The sequence below is a fragment of the Nasonia vitripennis genome (genome assembly GCF_009193385.2).
Source record: "Nasonia vitripennis strain AsymCx chromosome 5 unlocalized genomic scaffold, Nvit_psr_1.1 chr5_random0005, whole genome shotgun sequence".
In the NCBI taxonomy this organism is placed as follows: Eukaryota; Metazoa; Arthropoda; class Insecta; order Hymenoptera; family Pteromalidae; genus Nasonia; species Nasonia vitripennis.
This window is the reverse complement of record NW_022279656.1, coordinates 526,529-551,207: the sequence shown is the minus strand read 5'-3', so window position 1 is coordinate 551,207 and position 24,679 is coordinate 526,529. Positions and strand designations below refer to the sequence as shown.

Below are 24,679 nucleotides of genomic sequence, written 5' to 3'. Positions count from 1 at the left end.
ACCAGCTACCGTAGCAGATTTTATTTAACTTCACCCTGTGACACTGTTTACCTGAACAGCCAGAGGCGCATTACCAGTTTGCGTGTCTGGCTGTTCAGGTAAACAGTGTCACAGGGTTAAGTTAAATAAAATCTGCTACGGTAGATAGTTTTGCAATACTTTTTATAATAACTGTACAATTTTAGAGACCTCTAACTAAAAAAGAATTAAAAAATCCTTTCAATGTATGCATTCTGAAAGGTTCATGACCAGTAAAATTAATTTTCTTTTTTAGATAGAGGTCAGTAAAATTGTGCAGTTATTATAAAAAGTATTGCCAAAGTATCTGCCAAAGCAGATTTCATTTACCTCTACTCTGTGTGGCTGTTTACCTGTGAAGCCAGAGGCGCATACCAGTTTGCGCGTCTGGCTGTTCAGGTAAACTGTGTCACAGGGTTAAGTTAAATAAAATCTGCTACGGTAGATAGTTTTGCAATACTTTTTATAATAACTGTACAATTTTAGAGACCTCTAACTAAAAAAGAATTAAAAAAGCCTTTCAATGTATGCATTCTGAAAGGTTCATGACCAGTAAAATTAATTTTCTTTTTTAGATAGAGGTCAGTAAAATTGTGCAGTTATTATAAAAAGTATTGCCAAAGTATCTGCCACAGCAGATTTCATTTACCTCTACTCTGTGTGGCTGTTTACCTGTGAAGCCAGAGGCGCATACCAGTTTGCGCGTCTGGCTGTTCAGGTAAACTGTGTCACAGGGTTAAGTTAAATAAAATCTGCTACGGTAGATAGTTTTGCAATACTTTTTATAATAACTGTACAATTTTAGAGACCTCTAACTAAAAAAGAATTAAAAAAGCCTTTCAATGTATGCATTCTGAAAGGTTCATGACCAGTAAAATTAATTTTCTTTTTTAGATAGAGGTCAGTAAAATTGTACAGTTATTATAAAAAGTATTGCCAAAGTATCTGCCACAGCAGATTTCATTTACCTCTACTCTGTGTGGCTGTTTACCTGTGAAGCCAGAGGCGCATTACCAGTTTGCGCGTCTGGCTGTTCAGGTAAACAGTGTCACAGGGTTAAGTTAAATAAAATCTGCTACGGTAGATAGTTTTGTAATAGGTTTTATAATAACTGTAAAATTTTAGAGACCTCAATCTAAAAAAGAAAATTAATTTCACTAGTCAAGAACCTTTCAGAATGCATACATTGACATGCTTTTTCAATTCTTTTTCGATTTAAATTAAAATTAATAATAAGAAATTAAATGATGCTATTATTTTTTACTGTTTTTTGAATTATTGAATCATGCAATAACTTTGTCTTTTACTTTATAAATTCTTTTCTTATATTGTTAGCCTTTCTTATAATCATAAACTGAATAAACTTTATATTTTTTAGGTGTATTAACAAAATAATCGCACGGACGGAGGTTCATCAGAAGGTTGGAGAGCTTCGGTGCCTTTTAAGGGTTCAAGGGATGAGCCTCACAGGGAAGGGCGCGGTCGGGGCCCTTTCCAACCACCCCCCAAAAAAAAAAATTAATATAATTTCTTTGATTTATTTCAGGATTTCCTTTTGCAATCCATCCGCAGCCCACTTTCGTACTAGTTAATCTATACATCAGGTAAATGTTTATTGAATATATTAATTATATATTATAATAACAATTTTAATATTATATTTATTCATTATTTGTTTTACAGGTTTGCTGTTTACTACTTCAATAACCTGATGTCCATTGGCAAATAATTTCATACTTGTTGTATTTAAAAAAAATGTTTTAATGTTCTAATAAAATTAAAAAATAAATAAATTTGTAGATTTTTGAATTTGCGCGCCTTTATTTGTAGATTTGTAGGTTAGGAACGCTCGCCGAATGCGCATCCGCGCTGTCAAAATGACCGCAATATGCCTGCAATATGACGGCGTGCACGCCGGCATTTTGCGCGGCGTACAGCGCCGCGATCCGCGCGCTCGGCAATTTGACCGCAACTTGACGTCAAAAAGCCGGGGTAGTTTGCCCGCTCGTGCGCGGCGTGCGCGACGTCATGTTGCCTTCAAATTGCTTGCATTTTGCCTTGCGATGTTTTCTGGGTATATATATATATATGGGACGTTCCACGTCAAACGTAACAAAGCTCTCCCCAAAATTCCTTTTGATCTAAAAATTTTTTTAAATATGGAAAATTTAGCATTTTTTATGTACTTTCAATTAGTGACGAGCGTTTTTTTTAATTTTGATCCAAGACGGATCTACACGTTCCCTAACCTTAAAAAATTACTACTTTATGAAATGATCAAGCTGTCAGAAATCACAGGGGCTCAGAAAAATTCTAAGCAACGACTATTTTCATGTATTTTGAGCTGCTGAACAAGAATCCGACGGTGTTTTTTAATGATACCTCAAGCGTTCGTCCCTAACTTCAAAAAACACCCCCCAAAATTGCTTTTTCACGCAGTTGAGAGGTTTATCCTGTGATCGACGGAAGGAAAATTATTGACAGAGAGTATTTTTATGTATTTTGTGTTGCTGAACACGAAACCGACCGTCTTTTTTACCGATACCTCAAGCTCTCGTCCTTAACCTCAAAAAACCACCCAAAATGTCTGTTTTACGCGGTTAAGAAATTTACATCTACAGGAAAATCATTGACGAAGGCTATTTTTATGAATTTTGGTCCACTGAATTTGATCACGAAGCTAAATTTTATTTTTTTTACTTTTATTTCAGTGCACTTAAATAATGTAACTGATTACTGATAATATGGTTTATACTGTGCAATTTTTTTATTAATTCCTATGAAAGCACTCTGCGTTTTACAGGGTTGAGACTGTCTTTATTACAAGGCCCGCATTACTTTCCTTTTTTTTAATTTTTTTAAGTTTTTTAATTATTACTTTTATTTTTGTATATTTGTATTATTTTATTGAACATATTTTAAATTCAATTATTAATATTGTACTATTAATAATGGACTTGGTGCATTAGAGTATCTAAACACAGTAATATTTTGTCGGGAGAAACTAAAAACACATGTCCTTCTGAAATTTTTGTAACAGATGGTGCAGCCGAGGATCTTTTCTTTGGTGATCTTTTTTTTGCAATCTTTTTTGGAATAGTGAAAGAATGTCATTGTTTGGAACTTTTGTCTCGCCCAGTCATAAAGTTGTTTTGAATTTAAAATTGCTTCTGTAGCTTTGGCCTGTAAGCTGGTACGAGTAGCTTCTCTTTTTAACACGGCTCCTACTCCGTCACATGAACCCTTTCCATGAGCAGTAGCATGGAAATGCCAATCCGCCATTATTTGGAAATCTGATTCATGATTAACCAAGTTCATCATTGGATATCTATTTTTATAGTGCTGCTTTGCACCATCTGTGACGTATATAATCTTATTCATTTTTGGGAATCTTTTCTTTATTTCAGAAATAATCTTTTCTTGTAAAATATAAACTGCGGCATGAGTAGTACATTCAGAAAGTGCTATAAAACTACAATGCCTTATTTCATTATCTTCTCTGTAATATAGTACTGTAACATTTATTGTACACTGATAATTGTTAAAATGAAATTGCTGAGCAGCATCCTGAACGACGTAAGCAAAATTTTCCAAATAATCCATTTCCAGAAGCCCTTCGTTCGCTTGTAAATTATTCATCTGATCTCCCTGGTAAAAATAACTTATTAAATCCGATTCAAAAGGTAATAGGTTGTAATTGGATTTCTTAATCGGAAATTATCGAATTAAAACCTATTTAATCGATTAAAATCTATTAAATCTGATTTCAATTAAACCCTATTATCTTTCGAATCGGATTTAATAAGTTATTTTTACCAGGGCTTTTATATATTTAGATTGATTTTTTGCGATGAAATGATGTGGTATAAGTTTTTTTAAACTCAGAGACAATTCAGACGTAAAATCATTATCTTTTTAAAGTGGATTTATTTGTTGACTGCCAGATACTAAAAATTAATTCTTCAATCTTATTTTCGTATAATACAGAAGATACGTGTTCTTCAAATCTTAAAAATTACCACATTTTTGACAACTTCCTAAAAAACAAGCAGGATTCTGATTTCTGCATAAGATGAACGAAAAGCAATTGATATAACCATTTATTGGATCACCAGATCCCTTCGTGAGAATCATCAATTTGGATGCTTCAAGCATGGCCTTGAAATTTTGGTGTATTATACGCTATGCATGCCTCATTCACTAGCCAAAACACACCATTTTGGACGTAGTTCGGCGATTTTACTAAAGCTAATAGGAAATTGTGGACATTCTTCTTTAAAAGTTCGATACAATACTTTAATATCACATAGTAGCAATCTTTTTGGAACATACTGAGTTTCACCATTTTCGTTAATTTTAACTACATCTTTCTTATTCGGCATAACTCGACTGTTAATATCAGATTCATAAAATTTGTTTACCTCTTTAATTGTAATTTCAGGTAAAGTTTTCCCTTTTTTCGGATCAGAAATCGCTAAGATACCGAATTCATCTTTCAAATCTCTTGCCTTTTTAGCAATTCTTAAAGAGACATCAAACTCTGATTCAATATCGCGTAATGTTCAGCATTCAGGTGCTATTGTCAAAATAGAAACTATAAATAGATCGGCTCATTTAGAGAGTTATTCGATAAATTAAAATTTACAGAAGAGTACGACTTTCTAGAAGATGAACAAATCATAGCTGTTTCAAGTATATCTAAATAATCTAACAAAAATTTTTTTGAAACTTTGCGAAGACCTTTACCTCTATGACCATTAATATTAAATGGATGAATACATCTGTCAACATGAACTGTTGGAAAAGAATGTTTTGCAGTAGACTCAGACATTATAAATATTTTAATTCTACAAAAATTATTAGCTGTTACTTTCCACATGGTATTTTTAATGACAGAAAAATTAGTTTGAAGCAGGCACAATTAACTTTTAAGCTGATATAGCTTTTGTATACTTGTCCATGATTAATTGAAGCATCTAAATAAATTTTAATTTATCGAATAACTCTCTAAATGAGCCGATCTATTTATAGTTTCTATTTTGACAATAGCACCTGAATGCTGAACATTACGCGATATTGAATCAGAGTTTGATGTCTCTTTAAGAATTGCTAAAAAGGCAAGAGATTTGAAAGATGAATTCGGTATCTTAGCGATTTCTGATCCGAAAAAAGGGAAAACTTTACCTGAAATTACAATTAAAGAGGTAAACAAATTTTATGAATCTGATATTAACAGTCGAGTTATGCCGAATAAGAAAGATGTAGTTAAAATTAACGAAAATGGTGAAACTCAGTATGTTCCAAAAAGATTGCTACTATGTGATATTAAAGTATTGTATCGAACTTTTAAAGAAGAATGTCCACAATTTCCTATTAGCTTTAGTAAAATCGCCGAACTACGTCCAAAATGGTGTGTTTTGGCTAGTGAATGAGGCATGCATAGCGTATAATACACCAAAATTTCAAGGCCATGCTTGAAGCATCCAAATTGATGATTCTCACGAAGGGATCTGGTGATCCAATAAATGGTTATATCAATTGCTTTTCGTTCATCTTATGCAGAAATCAGAATCCTGCTTGTTTTTTAGGAAGTTGTCAAAAATGTGGTAATTTTTAAGATTTGAAGAACACGTATCTTCTGTATTATACGAAAATAAGATTGAAGAATTAATTTTTAGTATCTGGCAGTCAACAAATAAATCCACTTTAAAAAGATAATGATTTTACGTCTGAATTGTCTCTGAGTTTAAAAAAACTTATACCACATCATTTCATCGCAAAAAATCAATCTAAATATATAAAAGCCCTGGTAAAAATAACTTATTAAATCCGATTCGAAAGATAATAGGGTTTAATTGAAATCAGATTTAATAGATTTTAATCGATTAAATAGGTTTTAATTCGATAATTTCCGATTAAGAAATCCAATTACAACCTATTACCTTTTGAATCGGATTTAATAAGTTATTTTTACCAGGGAGATCAGATGAATAATTTACAAGCGAACGAAGGGCTTCTGGAAATGGATTATTTGGAAAATTTTGCTTACGTCGTTCAGGATGCTGCTCAGCAATTTCATTTTAACAATTATCAGTGTACAATAAATGTTACAGTACTATATTACAGAGAAGATAATGAAATAAGGCATTGTAGTTTTATAGCACTTTCTGAATGTACTACTCATGCCGCAGTTTATATTTTACAAGAAAAGATTATTTCTGAAATAAAGAAAAGATTCCCAAAAATGAATAAGATTATATACGTCACAGATGGTGCAAAGCAGCACTATAAAAATAGATATCCAATGATGAACTTGGTTAATCATGAATCAGATTTCCAAATAATGGCGGATTGGCATTTCCATGCTACTGCTCATGGAAAGGGTTCATGTGACGGAGTAGGAGCCGTGTTAAAAAGAGAAGCTACTCGTACCAGCTTACAGGCCAAAGCTACAGAAGCAATTTTAAATTCAAAACAACTTTATGACTGGGCGAGACAAAAGTTCCAAACAATGACATTCTTTCACTATTCCAAAAAAGATTGCAAAAAAAAGATCACCAAAGAAAAGATCCTCGGCTGCACCATCTGTTACAAAAATTTCAGAAGGACATGTGTTTTTAGTTTCTCCCGACAAAATATTACTGTGTTTAGATACTCTAATGCACCAAGTCCATTATTAATAGTACAATATTAATAATTGAATTTAAAATATGTTCAATAAAATAATACAAATATACAAAAATAAAAGTAATAATTAAAAAACTTAAAAAAATTAAAAAAAAGGAAAGTAATGCGGGCCTTGTAATAAAGACAGTCTCAACCCTGTAAAACGCAGAGTGCTTTCATAGGAATTAATAAAAAAATTGCACAGTATAAACCATATTATCAGTAATCAGTTACATTATTTAAGTGCACTGAAATAAAAGTAAAAAAAATAAAATTTAGCTTCGTGATCAAATTCAGTGGACCAAAATTCATAAAAATAGCCTTCGTCAATGATTTTCCTGTAGATGTAAATTTCTTAACCGCGTAAAACAGACATTTTGGGTGGTTTTTTGAGGTTAAGGACGAGAGCTTGAGGTATCGGTAAAAAAGACGGTCGGTTTCGTGTTCAGCAACACAAAATACATAAAAATACTCTCTGTCAATAATTTTCCTCCCGTCGATCACAGGATAAACCTCTCAACTGCGTGAAAAAGCAATTTTGGGGGGTGTTTTTTGAAGTTAGGGACGAACGCTTGAGGTATCATTAAAAAACACCGTCGGATTCTTGTTCAGCAGCTCAAAATACATGAAAATAGTCGTTGCTTAGAATTTTTCTGAGCCCCTGTGATTTCTGAGAATAACTCTCTAAATGAGCCGATCTATTTATAGTTTCTATTTTGACAATAGCACCTGAATGCTGAACATTACGCGATATTGAATCAGAGTTTGATGTCTCTTTAAGAATTGCTAAAAAGGCAAGAGATTTGAAAGATGAATTCGGTATCTTAGCGATTTCTGATCCGAAAAAAGGGAAAACTTTACCTGAAATTACAATTAAAGAGGTAAACAAATTTTATGAATCTGATATTAACAGTCGAGTTATGCCGAATAAGAAAGATGTAGTTAAAATTAACGAAAATGGTGAGACTCAGTATGTTCCAAAAAGATTGCTACTATGTGATATTAAAGTATTGTATCGAACTTTTAAAGAAGAATGTCCACAATTTCCTATTAGCTTTAGTAAAATCGCCGAACTACGTCCAAAATGGTGTGTTTTGGCTAGTGAATGAGGCATGCATAGCGTATAATACACCAAAATTTCAAGGCCATGCTTGAAGCATCCAAATTGATGATTCTCACGAAGGGATCTGGTGATCCAATAAATGGTTATATCAATTGCTTTTCGTTCATCTTATGCAGAAATCAGAATCCTGCTTGTTTTTTAGGAAGTTGTCAAAAATGTGGTAATTTTTAAGATTTGAAGAACACGTATCTTCTGTATTATACGAGAATAAGATTGAAGAATTAATTTTTAGTATCTGGCAGTCAACAAATAAATCCACTTTAAAAAGATAATGATTTTACGTCTGAATTGTCTCTGAGTTTAAAAAAACTTATACCACATCATTTCATCGCAAAAAATCAATCTAAATATATAAAAGCCCTGGTAAAAATAACTTATTAAATCCGATTCGAAAGATAATAGGGTTTAATTGGATTTCTTAATCGGAAATTATCGAATTAAAACCTATTTAATCGATTAAAATCTATTTAATCTGATTATAAGTTTTAGTCGGTCTTAATCGGATTTAAACAGTTGTGTTTTTAAATAAATGTTATATTTCTTGCCAAGGTTTTCACTTTTGAAAAAAGTGTTTTTGAGAGATTCCACATCTTTTACAAAGTATATCCTCCTTGCTATTGCACTTCATGAAATCTTGATCTATTCGATAGACAATAAGCTACTATTGCTTTAGATATTGATCGCATCGCGCATATAATCGTATAACATTATTATATGCATATAATCGCGTGTGTCGCCGAGTAGCAGACGAATGTCGGTCAAGTAGATGAACCACTTTAACCACTGGTGTATAATACCTAATATAATACTCACCGGAAGTCACGTGACCGAAGGAGACGAAAAAAATCGGGAGAGGATGGAAACTCTGAACGAAAAGAAATATACCGAGCAAATTTTCAACTTGCAATATTACGTTAGTAACTTAATATTTTTGGATGAATCTTTTTAATCATGAAAGATTAGGTTAATATATTCAAGTGGATGCCAGCAGAATGCGCATACGCACAATAGTAATGATTTAAATACTCTCGAGATTTTTTTTAAGGTTATGAAAACCCAATTTCAAAGAATATAGGGTTGCGCCGTCGACAAATCGTACTTCGTACTTTTTCTTGCCAGCGCGGCGCTGTCGCGCCCCTTGATACTGCAAACATACTTATTGTCAATAATAATGATAAAATAAATAATATATATGTTTAGTGCATGTTTTAATCTATTCCTAACATGAAATGGTTCTAAAAACATTTTAAAAACTTTTAATACCACACTTTGAAACGCTGGAATGAAAGTTTGAGAAATATTGGAAAAAACGATAAATAAACGGTCGAATGTCCACAATTTTTAGATTAGTTTTGCAGTTAATAACATTTCTAAATTTGATGAATTTTAAAAATTTTAAACTTTAAAAACGTTATAAACTGCAGAAAAATAAAAAATTAGAAAAGATGTTAGATTGCACAAAATGTGAAATACGTAAAAGAAAAATATAAAATATAAAAGGGTAGAAATCTGTAAAATCTTGTAAAGCATGCTTCTTTACGGTTCTCTACTATTTTTAGTATAATTTTATAGCTAAACAGCTAAATTTCTTTTTTATTTTGGTAATTTTTAAAATATCCCAACTAAGGCTTTTCAAAATAAATTCAATTACAACGCGGGCTTTGTTCCGATTACTTATGAAGTTTCGTAATATTTGGTCATTATGAACGCCATATGGAATTGACGTAATCGAGTTAATTAAATCAATAAATTTTCTAAAATGACAGGTATTTCAATCATTTTCCAAAAGGAGTTAGTCCATTTCATCTATTTATTTCTTTGAATCCATGAATCAGTATACACGACCGAAAATGTTTTTAACAGGTATAAAGTAAAGGTACGTCCATCTAATTATTTAGGTTTTAAAGGCATTTGGTTTTAATCGAATATACTTAACTAATAGAAACCAAAAGAAATAAGCTTCGTGTTCAAATTCCGTGGCTCAAAATTAATAAAAATAGCCTTCGTCAATAATTTTCCTCTAGACGAAAATTTCTTAACCGCGTAAAACAGACATTTTGGGTGGTTTTTTGAGGTCAGTCTCGAGCGCTTGAGGTATCGGTAAAAAAGCCGGCCGATTTCGTGTTCAGCAGCACAAAATACATAATACTCTCTATCAATAATTTTCCTCCCGTCGATCACAGGATAAACTTCTCAACTACGTGAAAAAGCAATTTTGGGGGGTGTTTTTTGAGGTTAGGGGCGAACGCTTGAGGTATCGGTCAAAAATACCATCGGATTCTTGTTCAGCAGCTCAAAATACATGAAAAGAGTCGTTGCTTAGAATTTTTCTGAGCCCCTGTGATTTCTGACAGCTTGATCATTTCGTAAAGTAGTAATTTTTTAAGGTTAGGGAACGCGTAGCTCCGTCTGGGAACAAAATTTTAAAAAACACCCCTCACTAATTGAAAGTACATAAAAAATGCTAAATTTTACATATTTTGAAAAATTTTTAAATCAAAAGGAATTTTGGGCAGAGCTTTGTTACGTTTGACGTAGAACGTCCCATATATATATATATATATATATATATATATATATATATATATATATATATATATATATATATATATATATATATATATATATATATATATATATATATATAACGTTAGTCAAGGACGAAATACTTTGACATCGCTTTGCATCTTTACCTTCTTATAGGACATTATTGTTTGAGTAAAAACCTTAAAGTAAAATACAAACACAAAATTTACTGTCAGCGATATTAGTTTTGGCTACAATACCTTAGCCAAGTACAGAATAGTAAGAACTAAGAACACATAAATAAAATTCTAAATAAGAAGAGATTCAAATACCACGACATCCCGGACCACTAAATAAAAATATTCAAGTAGAGCTCAGTCGGAGCGTTTCGACTGATGGTGAGGATTCGGACTGCGTTTCCGTTAGACTGTCGAGCTGTATTTGCTACGTTTTACTTTACATTTAGAATTTTAATTTAATTTCAAACCACAAGTATAAGGAACTCGACGTATTACCAGCACCTTAACTCGCGCACAAAAAGTATGCTCTAGCTCATCTCTACTAGGAGAGAAAGTGTATTGCTCCTGTCCGTTCGAGCTTGGTCGAGCAAATGAGGCTAAGGAGCTGGATGAGGCGCCTTTTATTTCCTGAGGCGCTACTGTGCCGAGCCACTGCTGCGCGCTTCCCCTTCCAGTGCTCCGACGCAGCTACTGCTGCCGCTTCCCCCTCCAGTCTGCCGCTGCTACTCCTGCTCGCTGATTGGTTCGGCGCTGATCACTTTTTTTATGTACTCCCTCGTCGCGATATTTTTTCTGCGCGTGTCACTTGCAGTGTACACAAGTCTGGACCGTTACACAGTGGATACTCTCGCAGATTTGGAGATGACCCCGTCGTCTTTTATTCTAACCTAACCTCGCGACAAACGAGCGCGCTGAAAACACTAATACGCGCCGCTCATTACACTGTATTTAACGTAATCAACAGAAATTGATGTTATTACATATCTAAAGGATCACTGAAACGTTTATTTACTAAAAATCTAAAGCACCTTGAACAAATAAATATATAAAAAATTTTGCTCGGTTGGAACTTCAACCTGGATTCTTAGCGTAGTAGTCTACCATCCGGCTACCTGAGCTATTTTCGCTCATACATGACTTAAGTTTAAGTGAGTTTCTTATTTAAAAATAAATAGAATAACTTTTGATTTACTTTTTATGGTTATTTTGTTCTACCTTGCATGGAAATCATAAAGATACGAATAATCAGTTACTTAGTTTTATACATAATCTGCATGCCCATAAAAAAATCTAAGGACCGTTACATAGCCTATAAGGATTGCGTGTAATTGTCACTAAATTTTAATTTATATACTCAGATCAAAATAATTTTAGAAATAAAAACGTTGGCCTACGTATAATAGTAGGCAAATCAAATTTAAACTAATGTTCTGTATAAGCGAAAATAGCTCAGATAGTAGGATGGCGGATTACTACGCTGAGGATCCGCGTTCAAGCCTTGGCCAGGAAACATTTTTTATATTTTTTTTTGTTCAATGTTCTTTAGATTTTTAGTAAATAAACGTTTCTGTAATACTTTAAGTTATGTAATAACATTATTTTTTGTTAATTACGTTAAATACAGAAATTGGATGAGTGATTTATAGAGTGATTTATAGAGTGATTTATAGAGTGATTTATCAAGTGTTAAATAACGCCGAAACGTTACCTGATACATCACTTGATAATCACTCGAAAAATCACTTTATAAATTACGTGATTAATCGATCGATTTTCTGCGTCAGGGTATGACCCTTAACCTTATAAAATACTACTAACAATGATCACCACGCTCTCTGACGCTTGGTTGGTGGGACACTCTCTGACGCTTGGTAACAATTTAACAGCATGGTTTAACCTTGATAAAATTGATGATTATGCCAGAAATTTTTTGTGTGTAACATTATGTTTTTACGAAAAAGAAGTGGATTAGACGTACAAACTATTTAAATACTTTAGGAAGACTAATCTGCGTGATTGTTAACGAATGAGAGTTATTTCACTTAAAATTAATATAACACAGAGTTAAAGGGGCAACCTCATTTGATGATTTAAATAACTTTGACAATAAAACGTATTCAACATTTACTTAAACAGCAATAGCCATAAGATTAATTTAAAACAATCTAGAAATTTTTTATATATTTGATAAGGCATGTACTATTATGTATCCAAAGCAATTACGTTTGTTTTTTGCTTGGTTTCTAATCGTAAATAAATTACCATTATCACATACTGTTTGGGAAAAATACAGGAATTTTTATTATGAAGACTTTGTAGTAACTTGAATTCATTTGCCTGCCATGAAAATTGTAATGGTTTTTGTTATTAAAGTAAGCCAAAAAAAAACTAAAAGTTTTATAGCATAGCTTGCTTTCCTTTTTTACCTTCGCTTTACTTTTTAAATTTCTGAACCAGCGACAGTAAAATTTTTTTCATTACTGGCACACTAATTTGCAACGAACATGGGGGTTGGCGAGCGAAGCGAGTAGGGGGGGGGGTATCCCTCTAGTGATATAGAAAAGTAAGGATTATTCCATGATGTGCATCGTAATTATGCCAATAGATCAAATGAATTAATTCTTTATAGGTCTAGATATTTAGATATTTGTGTAGGTCCAGGATGTCAGGCAGTGAAATTAATAACAATAATAAAAACTTGTTAAATTCTTTTAACGTATAATTAAATATATTTCAGAAAATCTGGTTATAAAAAATACTGCGTAATTTTATATAGTTCTGTTTAACATCGATAATATCATGATTCGATTTTGATTTTCTGACATAAATAGTATTGTGAAATGCTCACTTTCTTTCGCATTTTGATATATTAAGAACAAGTTAGGCTAGTTATTATAAAGTAAATAAATCGATACCCTTTCCACTAGAATGCAGCGTATCATAAAATATAGCATACTCAGAATATGTAGGTCACAATACGCTTTCGATATCACAAAGTATAACAATATACTTGGCATCGGGATACTCAGATTATTATTAAACAGACCCTAAATACGAAATCGATAGTATTTGACACATCCAATAATTAATTGAATAGATAAGAACACGGAACAACAACGTAAGGCAAAGTAAGAATAAAAACACAATTAAATTCGAATGTTGACAAGTAAAATCATTAAGAAAATCAATAATAATAGTAGACTCACATAAAACAATAATGATAAAATAGAACAAAAACATAATGATGTAGAAGAATTAAAAGCACGAGAACATATAAAAGTGAAATCAAGCTTGAAAACGTTGCCCCGCAGAGATGGTAGGAGAGAGACGAAACGAATTAAGACCAAAAAAGACACACCGATACGCACGCCTACATTGTGGTTCTACAGCAGAGGCATAAGACCAAGCGAGGAACACCGATATACACACACACATTACGACTCTACGGCAGGATACCAAGCAAAACATACCGATACGCACGCCTACATTACGACTTTATCGTACAGAACACGGCACAGCACAAGTAGAGAGAAAAAATAAGAAGCCTACTATACATCATGGACCGCGCATACCAGAAAGCGATGCACGGGCAATAAAGGGAAAACCCACAGAGCGCGCAGCGCTATCGGCTAGTGACACATAATTCACGCGCTCTGGAAGCTCGGAAAGCCGCCAAAGAGGACACCGTGCAAGCCGGCTCAAAATGCATAGAGGTGCTTCTGTAAGTCCGCAGATAAGAGAAGTAAATCAAAGGCGGGTTTGACAGGAAAAGAGTACAAGGAGACTCGATGTATTAGAGGAGAGGATTTTTACTCTGGTTTTCTGATTGGCCCTCCCTGCAAGGTCACACACATTTAAAGCTTCAAATAAGGCAAGAAGCTGCATATGGGCCTCCTAATTAGCCAAACACACACCCAGCCGAAGAGACGAAAAATTGGAGATCACCTTTGCTAGAAGGGCATAAAAGAGCCCAGCAACAAGTCCGCACGTTCTCATTCTGCCTCAAAAATCGTCACCACGCGCAAGCTTAGCTCGAGCCCGGCCCGGTATAGCATCTCGGTACTTTAACTTTTTCCGTCGAACTACTATTGGGACTCTGATATTTTTAGTCAATCGGGACTTAAACTATTTCACTAATATCAGGACAAGCGACGCCGCTCACGAATTAAAATTAGTCGAATCAGAGAAAAATCTATTGACTGAATTGCTAACCAACTCGAATTTGTCTGAATCCCTTAACTTAGAGAATATACAGAATTTTATCCAGCTCCTCGATAAACTCGACCGTCGAAAACGCGACTATTATTAATACGACAGAAACTAATACCCAATCGCAAGATAAAGTAAAAAGTGATGTAATTCCCAAAAATTTAACGAAATTTGAAGAAATACAAGCAAATAAACAAATATAGTTACTATCGAAACAGTTCCTGGCAAAATCGGCAGAAGTCGTGCAAGAAGCAGGAGAATTACGCAATAAATTCGCGAATCACATAAACATCCAATCAAGTCCCTGCGCGAAAAAAAAAGTTTTAGATGACTATTTTCAAAGTCCAGTGAACTTTGGCGAATTAAGTGGAAAACTTACAAAGGAAGAAAAACATTCTAGCGTATACGACTACGTCCGCCGACGGATTACAAATTTTTAGGGAATTGCTGCATTTAAGAATAGTCCTAACGATGCTTGCGACCACACAGATAATAACGAACAGTTTTCTACGCCAATTGGAAATACAATAAATCCTTTACAAATAATTGCTCCGAAGACGCGTCTAAACTTCGACGAAATTATAAATGAAGAAAATAGTGAAAGTGAAATCGAGAGTAATAAGGAAAAAATAGCGCCACAAATAAAAGGGATATCTTTAAAGGACACGCTTGATTTAATTCCTCGTTTCGATGGATCAAACATATCATTACCACAGTTTGTCGACGGTTGCACTAAAGCGCAAGATATTCTCCCCGATGGGAACGAAGAAGACTGTGCGCGCCTTATTCGAATGCGCGTTTTTGGCGATGCATTAGCGTGCGCAAGGGAACAAAAATTCAAAACTATCGATGGAGTCATTCCATTTTTTGAGAGTAATTTTGGATCGTCAAAAACGTATCACCAAGTTTCGGGTGAACTAGCTAAAATCACACAGCGTCCGACAGAAAGTGTAGTCGTTTACTCGAATTGCCTTCGGGAAATCGAAAAAGAAATCAAGAAAGCCGCGGTGCTCGAAGGAAGAGCCACGGACAAAAACAATTTAACGCGGAATTAGAAAAGGATTGTATTAGACGGGAGAGAGTGACGAAAATTCAAGGCGTGAAGAAGCGCGATTGAAACCAAAAGTAACTCGGAGTGTAAACGTTGTAGAAGCCACTCCAGAGATAATGTGCAATTTTTGCAATGAAGCTGGACATGTCGCGATGAACTGCTTCAAATTCTGCTTACATTTTAATTATAATCGCTCTCCGCAGCCAAATTGGAATACAAACAATACTCGTCTCCCATCTTTTAGCGGGAATAATAACAGTCGAGATAATAACCGAAACGATCAACTTATAATCGTAATAATAATTCGAATAGATTTGAGAGGAACTTTCGTTATAATAATAACTTTTCTCATAACTTAGGATCCGCAACTACTGATAACATTTGCTTTGATAGACCACGCGAAGGAAATACTTATTTTCAAAATCGCAAAAATGGAAATAACAATCGTCCAAATGTTATTAATGGAAACAGCGATCGTTCTAAAGGTCGTCCGAATACTACAACAATAATAATAGTGCCAATAGTCGTTATAATCCGAATAATGGAACGGCTTTGAATAACAATATGATATACAACAATAATAATTAAACCTCAAATAATCGACCTTCCAGTTTGCCGGCAAATTTCGTTTGCTATTATTGCCAAAAACCAAGGCATTCTAAACGAAGTTGTTACAAATTAATGAAGGGTATGCAAGAGGGAAACTTTACGACGGAAAACGGTCGCGGCAATCCTCGCGTTGGCGGAGAGGCTGCCGCTTTAAGTGCTCGCTTGATCCCAGATGCTCAGGGAGCGAATGCATCCTCTACAAGGCCACTGTCAACTTAAATCAGAAAAATTGCGCACCTAATATCGAAATCAATACCAAGGAATTAACACGACCTGCTACCTTTATGTTAGGTACTGGTTCCTCACGAAATTTATTAAAAAGTTCACACGTCCTTATTTATTTGCCGATAAATTCACAAGAAATAATTTTACTGTGAGGAATAACCTCTGCATCGAAATAAACATTGGGAACTTTAACAGTCAATTACGATGGTTTAAACATTTACTTTTATGTAGTATCTGATGAATTTCCTATCATGAAGCGGGAATATTGGGGAGCAATCTCTTCCAACAAACGAGCGCAAAACTCTGTTACGAAAGAAACTGCCTCGAATTAGCGACGTAGAGTATTCCTATTTCTTTATCAATGATATGCTATTTCTTCAAAACGACGAATTCGGCGATGAACAATTGAATCTATGAAATCTTGCAAACAGGAGAGTCGTGTCGAAGAGACTCTTCGAAGAAAACGCTGAAATTAATTCTCAAATCACGTGCACTGAACCTCCAATAAATGTTACGAGTCGAAGAGAGAAAACCAAAATTTGAAATCGTCTATAAACCAGGCCGACTCAATCTTAATGCTGACGCACTCTCTTGAAATCTGTCGCGTGACAACGGTTTCGATCGCTCGAAAAAAACTATGCGAATCACAAATTTTTGCCTACTGAACTTAAATCTATCGAAAAAAGTTGTCTTAGCTTTTTCAGTTTTCAAGAGAATCCACTTAAATATGATAAATTGTGTATTTTTGGTAAAAAATGGAATTTTGGGGCTCCCGAAAACTATTGTGGTCCTTCTAAATATTTTTCTCTTATTCCACATAACTCAAACTATTCTCTAACCAAATTTCATCCAATTCCGTTTACTCAAGCGTGAGATATTAGGTTTTGATACAAAAAAAATTATTTTTCACACCGTGCGCCGCCTGTCGCGTCACGGCTGAATTGCACGCCGGCCGCCGCGCTTCGTGCTATGCGGACTTACCTTTTGGTTGGTGCGCGCGTGCTTACTTTGCGTCGTGCAGACTTGCCTTTCGTTCGATGCGCGCACGCGCTCGCTGCGCATGCCGCGTCTATCGCGGCCGCCTTCACACATGTTTATATGCGAGACTCGTGTCTCGTCACAGGTTACATAAAGGCGGAAAAATTCATAAATTAAAAGATCAATACGAAAGACCTTATTTAGTCGTAGATATTTTACGTAATGGTAACATTAAGATTCAACTAAAAGCAAAAAGTAGCTATATCGCTGATAATTACGGCGATTGTCGCGCATAATCGATGCACGTCGACGTCGGAGAGACCTATCACATCCGGAAATAAGGACGCAGGCCCAATTGTTTACGGCGCCATTGCATGAGATTATTACTGAGAAAATATAGTTCCTCTAGTAATTCAAAACGTGGAAGTCAGCGCTAAAATGAATAAAAGAAAAATAAATAAAAATCAGTCAAAATAAGAATTTTATTGAAAGGAAGGACAAAATTTTACAGTTAACTTACACCACGATTCTGCCATCTGATGTTTTCGTAATTCTTATCTAGAGTTAAATCACAAATGTCACACATCTCGTGTGTATTATTTGGGCAATCCACACAGGTTATATGACATGGAACCCAAAGATTTGGTGCGAATCCAATAGGAGCACGACTGTCCGACGGCAAGCACATAGGATAAGAATACTAAAAAAATATGAGAAATTGCAAAATTATTATGAAATATGAGATAACTAAAATCGGAGAAATTTAGAAGCGAAAAGAAACAATGTAGCACTGCCTACCTTATTCCCTGAGTGAGTGGGGTGAATTTTGACTCTAGTCGCCTGTGATTAAGGTTGGTGACATGTCACACAAAGCATATCGATTCCTATATCAGGACAATGACACCAAGTTGTCAACTTTCCCGCTATACAGGGAATCCTGGGCACGACCTAAAGAAAAGAAAAGGAACATTTGAATGATAAGAGACAAATGCTCCGTAAAAATTTTCTTTTTCGAATAATATAATATTTAAGAAACTTGATAAGCCCTCTTCGTAAACCGGAAATTCGTTCTTTAATCTATAGTTGGTACAGAGAGTACACGGGCACTTGGGTTTAAGTGAAGCCATAGCTCTGTTGTGTACGTCGAATTCAAGAAAATCGATTTTTTTCACTATAGTTAATTGTGTCACTCGAATCAGAGAGTTATATACTATAACAACGCACGTAAACACTATATCGATAAATTACCGAGAGTAAATAAGGAAAAAACCAAAGATATCGCACAACTGTATCACAAAATCGACAGTAACGAACAGATTCAAAACATAAGAGTGAAAGAAAGGAACCATTCGAAGGATGTTAACCGACTAATCGCCGAAAAGGAAATATACCCATGCCATGTCGGGAAAAAGAAATTTTTCAGACGTCACAAGAAGTGGAATCAAAAGGATGGAAAATAGAGTGAAACCAATTTCCACACAAGGAAGGGACTTCAGGTAATACTGAGAGGATACATCGGAACTAAATAAATAAATAAATAAATTTACGGATTAAGAAGTCTAATTAAAATGTTAATCAGATAGGGAACATAAGTCATTATAACACAATTGTAAATGAAAGGAAGAAAGTGGGGTTTATTAACAATTACAATAATTAATAACATGTAACCTTCAGCAACAATTGTAAAATTAATAACAAAATAAAAATTTGAAAAACCCTTATAACAGTTATAAAAATGTTGCAAATAATGCGTAAAGTAAAAGGTCAAATGTTCAAATTGAAAATTATTATTAATCAAAACATTGTAAATAACAATCAGTAAGAAATAAGAGAGTTCTTATATTTATGATCAAAACATTACCCCAAAATTAAATAATCAAGATAATTTTTGCTTAGAAATTAAATTAAGAAGTGATTTTGTACAACGAGAAGGGCCCACGCGCAAGGAAAATCCACGCATGCACTGTAGGCTACCTGGCGAGCGGGAAAATCGAATTAGTAATGCAATTGAATTAGAATCATAAAAAAAGTTTTAATATAAAATGAGAAAATAATAAGAGAGGATATTAACAACACAGAAAAAAATTGAATGCCTTACGAAATCAAGTGGTGCATTAGCGCCACGAAGGCGAGTTTGAGAAGCAGACGAAACCGCGTCGCCCGTGACACTATTTACTTCTATATTGGTGTTCGGATTTTTCATTATACAAAAAATACTTATCATTACTGTTGGTAAGGTGTTTTGGCTTATTACAATGTTTTCTGAGCTAAACTATGATTTCCAACAAAAATATTAGTGAAAAGGCTGCTTATTTTTATAATATGTGAGTGTATAATCCACAAATGCTAAAATCACGTTCTTCTGCTTCAGCCCGAAATGTGTTAGGACCGTTAAGTTAGCCGCACAGCTATATACAGATGGGAATTGCATTCTTAAGAAAATGTAATTAGTATATTGTGCAACTAGGGGGGGGGGGAAGGGCGATTTCTAACGAGGGTGAGATTTGAGCACGAGTTGGAGTCGAGGGCGCTGAAAGCGCCCGCTGCCTTAGAATCATTCGGTATGCCGCGATACATTATGCGTCTTACGGAAGATTATCTGAGGGACCGGGTTGTCGAGTATGACACGAAAGAAGGGCGCAGAAGAAGGCCTATAACTGCAGGAGTTCTGGGGTAACTTGTACGATGGGCTTCTGAAACTCGAAATGCCGGGGGACGTGATGCTCGTTGGATACGCCGACGACGTGACCGCGGTTATAACAGCACGGAATGTGGGCATCGCGCAAGCGAAGTTAAACACGATCATGTGGAGAGTGCTATGGTGGATGGCGAACCACGGATTGACTTTAGCACTTGATAAGACCGAAATTGTCCTATTGACAGGAAAGCGGATACCGACCATCATACCCATGAAGGTAGGCAGCGAGACTATAACAACGAAACCATCAGCCAATTATCTAGGAATAACTCTAGACACGAAGTTGAAATACGGGGAGCACCTAGATCGCGTCTGTAAAAAAGCCACGACTAGAATAGCGCAACTTAGCCGACTCATGGCTAACGTCCATGGGCCTAGGCCAACAGTTAGGCAGCTACTCATGGCGACCACTAACTCTATCCTGTTATATGGAGCAGAGGTGTGGGCCGACGCTATGACTATGAATTAGTATCGGAAGAAGATTATGGCGGTATAGCGAAGGGGGCCCTTAGAATAGCATGCTCCTACCGGACGGTCGCGGCCGAGGCATCGATGGTAATCGCGGGGATAATTCCCGTAGATCTTCTTGTGATTGAACGCAAGCGGATCTACGAGGCTCGTTTAGCGTCGAATAGCACCTCGATTGCCGCGTGAGAAAGAGAAATGACAATGCGCAATTGGCAGACTAGGTGGACCGATTGCGACTCAATATGCGTCGTGTGGATTCACTTTTTATTCGTTTCGCGCGCACGCTCGCTGCGCATGCCGCGTCTATTGCGGCCGCCTTCACACGTATTTACACGTGCGAGACTCGTGTCTCGTCACATTTCCCTCTCTTCGGCGCGTGAAATTACGCGAAGAGAAATCTCGCGCTTAGAAAAAAACGATCATGCGCAGCGAGAAAAGAAATAAACCTAAAAAAAATAAAATTACTTCCGTGCTTCGGGCCTCGCCCACGTGTCTGACCTCGCCCGTCTTCGGCACCAGGCGAAGTAGCCGCTTAACGCCATTGTACCGCACGACTTATTTTTGTTTACACCGATTGGCACAATGACGTCATGTGCATACGGTAGCTGTACCAAAAGGCGCGGGAGGCTGGCCGTTGAGTCGCGTAGTGGTGGAGGTGGCAACAAGGGCGTGACGACAGGTCATGTTGTCGTCACAGATGGCGGCGGAGAATCTTTCGGCGACAATGGCGGTGTCGTTAAATCAATCGTACCCTTTTTCTTCGGTGACGGTTTGAGATGCAGCAGGGTACATCGCAGGTGACATCGCTGATGATCCGCGGCTTTGATGTTGTTGGCCGCAGATTGTCCCCTGATTGCACCTGTATTGACTTTGATGCCAATGTCGGCTGTGGATGCAGCGCGATTGGTGATGGAATAGAGTCTGGTGTCGATAAAGGCTCGCCCGGACTATACTATAGTGCGTCCGCCGGGAGGTCGGCCTCCAACAGCGCGAGGATTTCGTCCAGCGTTTCGATATCGAAGTTTTCTATTTTACTACCGGCGCGCCCTTTATCGTCTCTATTTATATGCGAGCGACGTGTAAATGTGTGAATTTGTGAGACGATCTCGAAGTTTCGCATGTTTACATTTTTCATGTGGGCGAAAATTCATTCGCGTCGCTGTGCGTTTAACTCCATATAAAAAAAATTCCCCGCTTCTTCGCCGATTTCTTTTTTCTATAACGGTTGTGTACACAGACTTAAGGTCCATGTGCATAGGAGTCGACCTAGCCTAGTTCCTAGACCCTATTGTTTTTTGCGGCTGAGTCTACAATAACGGCTTGTTTGGTCGCAACTTAACGAATTCCCTGAATATGTTTTAAACTCTACAAATTCGTCTACTCTCGCCTTAATCTAACTTAAAACTAAAATATAATATCCTAATTTTATTCTATAAACGAAATTTACACCTTCTCCGTCTTCTTCGGAGCTACTCCCGATTCCTTCGTCGGTAGTGCGCCATCGTAGTCTTTGCGCCTGGTGCCTGTTGAGCCTTCGCATCTGGTTCTTTTTTTCCCGGTTGACTGGGCACATAAAAATTCGAGCATGAACGGACCCTTGTACATTCATGCCGAGGATCCAGTGTGGTTGTTGCTCTGCCACTGCTGCTTAAGAACTCGTCACTAAGAAGCCCTTTATTCTCGTTTGGACCAGTAGAGTCTTTTGGATGGTGCTGCTGGTAGGCCGAAGTGTAGCCGGTGGCTTTGCTATTAGCGGTATTGTAGGCGAACTCTAGCTCGCGCAAATTGTCATCCTATTTCTTCTGGTGTTTGCCTACATATTGGGAGATCATTGTTTTTACTACCCTGTTGGTACCTTCTACCGGTTTACATTGCGGACTATACGGCGAGGTTTTTCGGTGGTTTACCCCGTTTTCCTTTAGGAATTCTTCGAATTCTCTGCTGACAAATTGTTGACCATTATCGCTGACTAGCGTGTTGGGACAACCATGGCGGAGGAAGATTTTTTCCTGTACGTGGCGGATTATGGCCCTGCTGTCGGCTTTCTTGAGTGCTGCTAGCTCCACCCACTTGGTAAATCTGTCCTGCATTACTAGTAGCCATATGTTGCCTTTGTTGTATTGTGGTTGTGGTCCGACAAGATCAATCGAGACCATCTCCCAAGGCTGTTCGACGTTGGTCGCGTGCATGGTACCCGCTTTTGTCTGTTGTTAAGTTTGGCAGTTTACGCAGCTACGCACGTATCTAGCTCCATCCTGTAACATACCTGGCCAGCAGTACCTTCGGGCCAGTCGCTGTAGTGTTTTGGCCACTCCCAAATGCCCTGCGGTCAGATCGTCATGGCATTCTCATAATACTCCGGTTTGTTTTTCGGTAGTTATGCAGATTTTCCAGTCTTTGGTCGTGCCTGTATCGTTAAAATCCAACGTGTGTAGGATATGGCGGTGTAATACTCCATTCTTGATGCAGTACTCTGGATAGGTCTTCGGCTCCTGCCGGACAGCAGTCAATTTTTTTGTGTACTATGTGCAGTTTCTTTTGATATCGATGTTGCATACTGCTACTGGTTGTCTGGATAGAGCATCTGCGACAGTGTTATCCTTAACTCTTCGATATTTGACCTCGTAATCCCACTGTACTAATTCCATCCCCCATCGTGCTAATCTACCGGACGAATTGACAATCTTCTCGAGCCATTTAAGAGACTAGTGATGATTGTGATGATGACTAGGTGATTTTGTCAGGACGACAAAATTATAGCCCTCGAGATATTCTTGGAACTTCCAAATTTTCCATTTTATGACGAGACATTCCATTTCTGTTGCTGAATAGTTCCGTTTGGCCTGGTTTAACGATCGGCTGGCATAGGCAATCACCCGTTCTTTTCCCTCCTCTTCTTAAGTTAGGACTGCCCCTAATCCTTTGTTACTGGCATCGGTTTGTGACACAAATGTCTTGGAAAAATCTGGGCACGATAGGACTGGGGCTTGCACTAGGTCTCCTTTGAGCCAGTCGAATGCTTCTTGCTGGTTGGAACCCCACTACCATTTCACTTTCTTCTTTAAGAGCTTGATAAGGGAGCCGTTTTTTGCCACTTGCGGTATAAACCTCCTGTACTAGGATATTAATCCTGAAAACCGACGTAACTCCTTCAGGTTCGTTGGCGGTTGCAGATCGGTATTGCTCTTACTGTCTCTGGGTCCATGTAGAGCCCCTCCTCGTTGACCACATGACCTAGGTATTTCAGCTGTTTTCTGCAAAAGTAGCTTTTCTCCCAATTTGGCTTTAGCTTGGCATCCCGGAACCAGCGGAAGGTTTCACTAATCAGCTGCAGGTGCTGTTCAAAGTCCTCTGTAACAATGACTATGTCGTCGAGGTAACAAAACACATTTGGTTCTAAATCTGGTGTGATGACTGCGTTCATCCGCTGCATGAATGCTGCTGGTGCCGAGCGTAAACCGAATGGAAGAACCTTCAATTTCATTAAGCCTCTTTCGGGAACGGTGAAAGTGGTGTACTTCTTGCTTTCCTCTGACAGCGGTATTTGCCAGTATCCATTTTTCAGATCGATCGTGGTTAGGTACTTTGCTCCCCGGAGTTTTTTTAATGTTGCGTGAACTTGAGGTATCGGGTGTGCATCTTTGATGCTGATTTTGTTGATTCCCTGGAAGTTGATGCAGAAACGCCTTTTTCCATCCTTCTTCTTTGCGAGAACTATATTGGAGCTCCAGATGCTGTCGGATGGTTCAATCACATCTTCCTGCAACATTTTTTCGACAGTCTCGTCGATTATTTGTTGCATGGCGGGGTTGCGTAGCTAGTAGCGTTGTTTGATTGGATTTGTTTCAGTTACCTTTATTGTGTATTCGATGAGCGGTGTGGGACCCTGTATATCTCTGAAGAGCTCTCTTTTGTATTGGATGAGTTCGTACACTCGTGTTTGTTGATCTTTCGAGATTTCTTGAATGCCGACGTCGCTGACTGAGAGTACCGAGGTATTGGACCGGTTGGGTTGTAATTCCTTTCCCGCTATGATCAGGCTGATGTTCAATTTGCGTAACGCGTCCGTCCCCAATAGCATCTCATGG

The 24,679-nt window shown here is 36.8% G+C and overlaps 1 protein-coding gene across 4 annotated transcripts in view; it reads right to left on the bottom strand.

Annotated features, from left to right (window-relative positions):
• The window catches only part of LOC116417907 (cytosolic carboxypeptidase 1-like), a 252,213-nt gene that overhangs the window by 118,998 nt on the left and 108,536 nt on the right, over nt 1-24,679 (bottom strand). The window contains exons 2-4 of one of the 4 annotated variants that reach the window (XM_031933054.1): nt 18,224-18,373; nt 17,946-18,125; nt 17,704-17,858 (exon numbers count right to left, since the gene is read on the bottom strand). The exons of the other annotated variants lie outside the window; for them this stretch is intronic. The gene's annotated coding sequence lies outside the window, so the exon portion shown is untranslated. The remainder of the gene's footprint in view (nt 1-17,703; nt 17,859-17,945; nt 18,126-18,223; nt 18,374-24,679) is intronic. 4 annotated transcript variants of the gene reach the window in all.